Source organism: Oreochromis niloticus, linkage group LG3 (assembly GCF_001858045.2).
Source record: "Oreochromis niloticus isolate F11D_XX linkage group LG3, O_niloticus_UMD_NMBU, whole genome shotgun sequence".
Classification (NCBI taxonomy): Eukaryota; Metazoa; Chordata; class Actinopteri; order Cichliformes; family Cichlidae; genus Oreochromis; species Oreochromis niloticus.
The window spans coordinates 45,196,919-45,206,108 of NC_031967.2; the positions used below are offsets into that span (position 1 = coordinate 45,196,919).

General features: G+C 40.7%; 1 long non-coding RNA gene across 1 annotated transcript; it reads right to left on the reverse strand.

Annotated features, from left to right (window-relative positions):
* Nucleotides 1-6,481: 6,481 nt before the first annotated feature.
* Nucleotides 6,482-8,958, reverse strand: LOC109194323 (uncharacterized). The gene is made up of 3 exons (XR_002060017.2): nucleotides 8,863-8,958; nucleotides 7,518-7,546; nucleotides 6,482-7,097 (listed from the first exon to the last, which is right to left on the reverse strand). It is a non-coding gene; the product is annotated as an uncharacterized LOC109194323 (long non-coding RNA).
* Nucleotides 8,959-9,190: the final 232 nt, after the last annotated feature.

Sequence of the window (9,190 nt, forward strand, 5' to 3'; positions counted from 1 at the left end):
TGGTTGTCATACCCTGTACCTTATGAATTGTACATGCAAAGGCCAGCTTCACTGGGAACTGTCTGCGTACCACTCCTTTCTGCTTTAGATTCTCCTCTGCTCTCTCAATGTACACCATGTCGTCTGCTGGTGTGCGGTAATTCTTTCCAGATGTCTCAATATCCATTTTAAGTCCAAGCTTGATGATGTGTTGGCCATTTTCAGAGTAAACTACTCTAAGTAGTTTTCCAAAAGCTCCATTAACCAAACCATTTTGTATGTCAATGTTTCTGGTGAGCATGACACGAGCTCCTTCTGCAACTTTCAGTGTGTCTGGTAACTCGTTTTTACCTCCTTTCAGTGGTCTGTCTTGAAGTGCCATTCTGCCAGTTCTAGGATCCTTTCTATAATCATCTGCATGGATGTCAATGATATGAGTATGAAGCAGAGCCAGTGTTGCAGAGTTGTGTGCATCCACTTCTTTATTAGTTGCAAAAATGTGCAACGCATCAGTCGGACAAAGGGCTGGTTCAGTTATGGCCTGTGACAACAAATTTCTATCTGTTTCGCAAAGCTCATCCAACTTTCCTTTCACACGGATTCTGTTCAGCATCTCAGCAAAGACAACATCATCTTTCTGACGCATAATCTCAGTCAGAGTGATCATCTGAAAATGCTCCCGCCACAGGTCGATCTCGGACGGGTCGTGCACACAGAGAGGTTTCGACTGTCGCACTGAGGGTAGCTGATAGAAGTCTCCAACAGCAATGACTGACATGCCTCCAAAGGGTCTCCGAGTCCCTTTGATCTGTTTGAGTCTTGCATCTACATATGCAAAGAGATGTCTTGACACCATAGACACTTCGTCAATGACGATTATTTCAGCATTCAATAGTTCTGATCTGACTTCATCCAGCTGATTGCCAAGTCCCTGAATGGGAGGTTTTAAGCTTCTAGGCAGCTTGAGAAGAGAATGCAGTGTTGTTCCAGAAATGTTAAATGCTGCAGTCCCAGTGAAAGCAGTTAACAGGACAGTGGGTTTTGATATGTCAGCGTCGTCTGCATATCTGGACACTTTGCTCAGTATCTTAGATGCTTCTGAGTAGATGCATTTGATAAGATGTGATTTTCCTGTTCCAGCACCACCATTAATATAAAAGAAAAACTGCTCTGGATTTAGAGCACAGACTCTTTTAATGCACCAGTCTCTAACTGCATAAAATATGCAGGCTTGCTTCTTATTCAGATTCTGAAACATCTGACGTAACAATGTGGGATCAATAGCAGGGGGTTCCCTGATGGCTCTGACTTCTGTTGAAGCATCAGCCTGACGGCTGTAGTCGGGAACATCTTCCTGTTCATTTTCATTGTCTCGCTCTCTTTCTTGTTCAACAAGTGGCAACCTTACAAGATCTGATTCAGGTGCCAGATTACACCATTCGTCAGTCACACCTCTGTTCTGCTCATATTCCTCAACAGCGCTCTCGATCTCCTCACTGTTTTTCTCATATTTTTCTCTGTTTCTTTTGACAATGTGTTGCACGTACTCAAGACGGTCAGTACCTGGTAGCTGTACACAGCCAGCACCATAGAAAGCCTGATAGGTTGGCAAAGATGGTGTTTTCAGTTCATGGTCTGAACGATGAGGAAGGTACAGTTTAAGCAGTCTTCCGTAATATTGCTCTGGATGTTTTTCTTGTGAGCAGCGGTGAAATCTGATGATAGCAGGCTTATCATTTTTGCGCCTTTGCACAAATCCCATCTCATTGAGAAGGGGCAAAACATCTTTACCTTTTGTCTGTTGACCATACACAATCCTGCAAGTAGCAGCAAAGTCTGCCATGCACATCTCCTCATACTCTGGTGTTTCAGGTCTGGCTTTGTATTTGTCATTCAAAGATGTCATCCAAACATTGGAAGACTCAGGTGTTGTGTTGTCCAGAACTGACAGGGGACGACTCATTTTCACTGGATTATCATCAGTTGGTATGAATATTACAGCACGTGAACATTGCTTCATGTGAAGACCACATGCACGAGCAACACACTCCTGAGCACTGATCTCTCGCTTCTTTGAATATGCCTGCATGACGGCTCTCATTTCATCACACTCATTTACACTGTCCTTATGGGAGTTCTCAATGACAGTTTTCAGGTACTCAGATAGCCCGCCCTCTTATTTTGATATATATTTCATTAAATAATTTGCAGCGCCGAAAGCATCTAGAACAAAGCTTATGTCGATATTACTGTTCCAGGCTTCAAGCAGATGTGGATTATAGCCGTTTATCCAAGAGTCTTTTGGATCACGCTTTAGTATGATCGTACTCCTTGTGTTCATTTTATTCAGGTATCGCTCATATTCTGCATGCGTCAACTTGCATCTTGCCAAGAGCTGCTCTAAACTCATGGAAGCAGTTTCAGGTTCATTCAGCAGCTGGTTCAGTGGTCTGAGCTTGTTCTTTGCTGTTTCTACTTCCAGTTCATCATCCTCACTGGGTCTTGTGATCATTGTCTCATTGCAGGGTGGTTTGGGAAAACCAAAACGGCACCCGGAGCTTAAACTCCTAAAGCACGTCTTTGTGTGGTTCTTACTGTGTTTTTGCACTTCTGTTACTTTCTTGTAAAGTTCAGGTTGTTTATGTGGATCAGGCAGCTGAGCTGTGATGTATTTGTTTACAAAATCCACAACAGTTTGATCATCATCCTCCTCAAACACAGGAGCACCTTCTACCCACAGGAGACAGTGTATGTGTGGGCTTCCTCTGTGCTGAAATTCGACTCTGTAAAAGTAGTCAATAACTTTGCCAAGTGGCTCTGCAGGAGATAAGAGTAAATCTCTGAATAATGCTTCAACTCTCTTGTCAAACATGCGCATTGTTGTGACAGGATTGCTTCTCAGGATGTCACACTTTGCTGACCAGTCGAGTCCTTCAAAATTCACTTGTTCACCTTGCTGCCTTGTTATTGCCTCAATCACTTCAGGCCAGCGCATTTCAGCAGCTGAAAATGTGCAAAAGAACGTGGGAGTTCCCAACTGTCTGATCATGGCAAAAAGATCTCTTGTTGTTTTCTCCCAATAGGCTGGGGTTCCTCTCAGAGGCTGCATGAATCTCACTGCGTCTTTATTTCGCACCAGTTTCTCCACCTCATGTTTATCTTGTAACATGCCTGAGGTTATTTTTCTCCCATCTCTGGTCAGAGGCTTTGCCTTCCTTAACTGTATTGTCATGCTGGAAGTAGCCAAGTGTATTTCAGTCACAAACTGTGCAAAGAACAAATAGTTTGTGTCTTTGGCAAAACGATCATCAATGCAGAAAAGTCTTGATTTGAAATACCCACTGGGGGATACTTTGATCAGCCTTCTTTCATCCAGTGTGTTTTGGCCTGTAGGAAACTGCACAGGGAAGGCCATGGCCTCCAGTTTAGGTGTTTTGAAAAAACTTATTGGATTGTTTCTCTCTGCAGGAGCAACAGAGTAGATTCCTTCACTGAAACATAATATCTCCTCAGCCACATCAGGGGGCTGCAAACAGGACTCAAGTGCAAAACCACCATTAGTCAGTCCATCTGCTTGCTCTGAATCATCTCTCATCTGCTCACATGGTTGTTCACCATCACAGGGTAATATGTCAATATCCTGTTCATTTTTATTTTGTGCTTCACTCAGTGCATTTTTCTCACAGCTGTCAATTTCCATTAAATCATCCTCATCATAATCGTCCTCATTCATGTTTTCATCATCATCATCCTCATCATCTTCATCAGGAAGTGTTGGATCACACAGCTCAGCATCATCTCTGATGCTCACATCCTTATACTGTGGATGAATCTGCTTGAGTTTATGCAGTGCTTGCACAAGTTTAGACCAGCTTACAGTCTGAAACAGCTGATGACCTTTGTAAGACAAGCGTCTCTTCAGTTTTACTCTCATCACCTGAGAATTAATTCTCAATCGAGGTAGTGCTTCAACAGTTTCCTGTACCTCTGATGGGACACAGACCACATTTCCTCTAATTGCTCTCTGTCTGCCTTTGGGAAGAGGAATAATCTTGGCAAATGGTATGCACTTGGCTATGAGATGTCTCTCCAGTATGTTGAGATCAGACAGTTCAGGTGGAATATCAGCAAGATCCAGTTTATTGGCAACAGCAAGTGCTGGCATGGATCCATTTTTAAGATGAGTGTGGCAGGTGTGACAAATCCACTCTCTCTTTCTCTCATCAGGCACATTGCACTGCTCATTTCTGCAGTTTTCATCACAAACATGAACAAACCTTCCTGTCAAACATGTTGCAACCACATGTGGGTTTTTCACATAATTTGACCTTGTACAGGGTCGTACTTGGTTTGGAAATGAAGCCTTGAAGCATACAGTACATGGGTATGATGGTCCAGCTTTGATTTGTGATTTGAACACAGATATGGCCTCTTTGATCACACTGTTGTCAGTCTCTTGGGTTTGTCTGTTCACCCATCTGTATTTCCTTTTTATTTTCATTGCACATCTCATGTTGTGCATAATCCTGAATGCAAGATTATTCTGATACCTGTCTCGCATTAGTTGCTTCATCAGTTGACTGTGTCTTACTCTGAATGTGTTATCACGTGCATAACGCTGAGTCACTCGAGATCTCTGTCTCTCTCTGAATTCTGGGCTCTCTTTATACCTTTTAGTGATGTAGTTTTTTTGTTTTTGTCTAAATTCAGCATTGTCACAGTAGCGTCTTTTAATATATTGTTGATGTTTCTGTTTAACTTCAGGATTGTTTTTATATGCCTCGCTTGTAGAAGATTTCTTCTTTTCTTTGTAATCTTTATTTGAAGCGTACTTTAGTCTTTCTTTCCTTTTTTGGTTTTCTTTTCTCTGATTTCTCGGTTTGTCTGATGCCATTAATCTTCTTTTCATTTTGCGCCTTTGCTGTTTATTTACTTTTGTCAGTTTACAGATTTTTTGCAAAACTGTATCTGAAAGATTACATGCAGCAACATTTTTTATTGTAGCATTTGATTGACATGAAAAATCATAATTTGATGGAAGAAAATTAAATTCACTGCATAGTTCTTCAGTAGGTATATTAGTAAATTCATTCTGAGGAGCTTCATGTGACGTGAACTGAGTCATGTGGACTTCTTGTTTCACCAGTGGTGTACAAATGGACATTTGAGAGATCTCAGTCAGATCAGTGGTTGTGTTTCTCCTTGGAGTAGAGGGGTTTGCTTCATCAACAGTTGTATCAGAGTGAGTAGGTGCCACAGCAGTGGCAGCTGTTGGTCTGCAGACCGTGTCTGTGATAGTATCACTCAGGTTGACTGTGCTCATACTGTAAAACTGCACAGGCTTCAGCTCATAGTTACAAGAGGGTGATATCTGCATCTCTTCATAAGACTCTTGGAGCCTCTTAATCATGTCACTGAGGAGTGTGAATTTCAGCATCACTGCTGTACCACGATTACGTGACTGTAGTGGTAGAGGAAGACCACTGGGTGTTCTGGAGTGTGGGTCAAAGAACCCATATTTGCCTGATGTGGATCTGAACACTGCAATACACAATCCACTCATAATCAGTAAGGCATACTGCACATCTGACAACAGGCAGCTCAGTCCTGCTTCTAAGCTGAGAAAGGTGTCTACTGCTCCCTCTGAAGGTTTGTCAAATGTCCCATACCGGGAAGGCTGTGTCATGTCGACATGATACATAGACCTGCGAGCATCAACTTTGTCTGGCAGCTCATCGGTTGCCAAATGAATACTCTTGGGGAATCTTTTCTTGGCCTCTTTGTACATCACATCACCTTTATCCAAGACCAGATTAAGGTCAGCTGTAGTCATGTTTTCATTCTCATGAAGGAATGCAAGAAATGTGAGTGAGTTACATGTGCACTGGTGGTTTCTGGAGTCTCCATATTTGGGATGAGCCTGGCTGTGAGATGCACAGACATGTGTAACAGAGGGCTGGTTTTCAAGGTTCACTCTTTCTGCATGAGATTGTCCTGCCACATCACTGTGACGGCCTCTTTGCACAAAATCAGCATAACGCACCTGTGGGGTACTTGACACCTCATGTTGTTCATTAAATTCATGCTGCAGTCCACTCTTTACAGCATCAGCATAGGATACCTGTTGTACATGTGCAGGAACATGTTGACCTGCCTGTTTGACACATTCAGCATTGGTCTTTGGAGACACACTGTCTTCTGCAGAGCTATGAGGAAAATCAAACTCAGCTTGTTCACATGTTGGCACACTGTGAAACTCATGGAACTTCTTCCAGCGTTGTTTTGCAGCTTGTGACTTTTTCTGCTTCCTTGGCATTTTCACACACCTGTTTCTTAGTCTTTAGAAAATATGTTCACAAAATAAGAGTGGGACACACGAGGAGATGTTGTCTTTGTTTTTATATTTCAGTTTTTATTTTTCTGAAACAGTTGTCTTTCTTTTGACAGTTTGTTCTTCAGTCGAGAGAATATTATGCACTCTCTTTATTCGTTTGGCACAACTTAGCAGCAAGCCCAGAATGAAAAACAGGTAGAGAGAAAATTTAGAAGAGAGAACAGGCAGAGCAGGAGAGACACGGCTGGGAAATCACAATCAAACCGTGAATTAGAGTTTTCTCTGTTCAGTTTGTTCTTAGGTAGAGGCAATATATGCACTCTTTATTGCTTTAATGGCTTGGCATTTTTCAGCAGCAAGCCAAGAGTGAAAAACAGGTAGAGAGAAAATTTAGCAGAGAGAACAGACAGAGCAGGAGAGACACGGCTTGGAAATCAAACCGCAGAGTTTTCTTTGTTTGTTCAGTTTGTTTATAGGTTGAGGCAAAATATGCACTCTTTATTGCTTTATTGGCTTGTGCATTTTTCAGCAGCAAGCCAAAGAGTGAAAAACAGGTAGAGAGAAAATTTAGCAGAGAGAACAGACAGAGCAGGAGAGACACGGTTTTGAAATCAAACCGCAATAAGATTCTTGGTTTGGCAAAATTTCTCACAAACCACAGGGTGAAATACAGATGGAAAGAAGGCAGAGACAACAGGTGGAGTAGGACAGAGGATAGAGGGGTTGGGGGGTTGGGATGTGACAGAGAAGACTGGAGATCTGGTCCTTGTTCTTCTTCTGCACACTGTGAACAAAAAAACAAGAAAAAAATAATAATTTTATTAATGGTAATTGTATGAACTAATTGTGACTACTGAAAAAGGATAAAACAAATATTCAAGCTAAACTGTTGTCGGCTGCCATGTGCAAAAAGCTGCATAATTTGGCACTTTTTAAAATAATAAATATTTAATTAAATTCAGCAATAATATTTTTAAATACAAATATGATTGACTGAATCATTAACTAATCACATGTAGTGTGACTACAAAAATGTATGAAAAAAATATTTTAGCCCAATTGTTAAGCTGCACTTATGTGTATTTATTATAAAATTGTGTTTAAAAGGTCTAGCACAAAGTTTGAAACCATCACTTTACCGCTTATATTAGTCAGATTTTTTTTTTATTTTGGTCTACTTCTCTTACAGTATGTGCACACCTACCAGGCAAAGCACAGATGTCAGTCAAGTTCCTGAAAGTGTAAGACGAGAAATAATATGTTAGTTGTCTGTACAATGTTATCAGACTAACAGAAATACAAAGCCCACACGACATGATCTACTGAACTTATAGTCAGTAGGGTAATTATAGAGTAATATAGCACACCAGCTGATATAGCAGCCATTTTATAATTCAAACTAATTAACTGAAGTATTTCCACTTATGTAAGCCTACTGTTAGACTGTTACTAGTCTTAGCATTGCTGCTAGCGCTAGCATTCCTGCTAGCGTTAGCACTTCAGTTAGTGTTAGCACTGCTGCTAGCGCTAGCACTCTTACTGTTAAAACTGAGCCACAATGGCACTAATAAAGCTCATTTGTTACTTTTGTCTCACTGACCGCCAATAAATATCACAGGAATATTCTTTTTGTCAGTTAACAACTGCTAAGGCTAGTGTTAGCACTATAGCTGGCATTAGCATTGTTGCTAGCATTAGCATTGACGCTAGCGTTAGCACTGCTGCTAACAGCAAAAGTCATAAAGCACTCTTACTGTTAAAACTGAGCCACAATGGCAATAATAAAGCCCATTTGTTACTTTTGTCTCACTGACCGCCAATAAATATCACAGGAATATTGTTTTTGTCAGTTAACAACTGCTAAGGCTAGTGTTAGCACTATAGCTGGCGTTAGCATTGTTGCTAGCATTTGCATTGTTGCTAGCATTAGCATTGACGCTAGCGTTAGCACTGCTGCTAACAGCAAAAGTCATAAAGCACTCTTACTGTTAAAACTGAGCCACAATGGCTATAATAAAGCCCATTTGTTACTTTTGTCTCACTGACCGCCAATAAATATCACAGGAATATAACAGGAATATTCTTTTTGTCAGTTAACAACTGCTAAGGCTAGTGTTAGCACTATAGCTGGCGTTAGCATTGTTGCTAGCATTTGCATTGTTGCTAGCATTAGCATTGACGCTAGCGTTAGCACTGCTGCTAACAGCAAAAGTCATAAAGCACTCTTACTGTTAAAACTGAGCCACAATGGCTATAATAAAGCCCATTTGTTACTTTTGTCTCACTGACCGCCAATAAATATCACAGGAATATAACAGGAATATTCTTTTTGTCAGTTAACAACTGCCAAGGCTAGTGTTAGCACTGCTGCTAACAGCAAAAGTCATAAACCTATATAAATGATAGCGAAGGTTATTCTTTTTTTGCTTTCTTTATTCTTTGAACTCTGTTGAACTTTAAAAAGACTTGATATGTGAGTTTAAATGTCAAACATGTATTTTTACCATCATAAAAATAAAACAGTGCTGTACTGAGTGTATTGTACTTACCACAGCAGAGAGCAAAGCGGAATGATGACAGTTGGTGCAGTTATTAGTTAAAGACCGATGAGGCGTTCAGGTGGTGCTTGGAAATTTGAGCATCAGTTTGAACAGCAATACTGAGCATATACATTTCTCTGTCATAGAGAGACAGAGAAAAAAAATACACAAGACTTATCAGCATACAAATTGGTACATTTTCCTGAGAATAAGCAAATGAGTGACATACAGAGAAAGAGGGCAACTGGAATTAAATGAGCAAATAAAAAGTATGTCATCTTGAACTGTTTTATGGGTTTTATTTTAAGACTACTTTGAGTGTATTTGTGGGGAGATA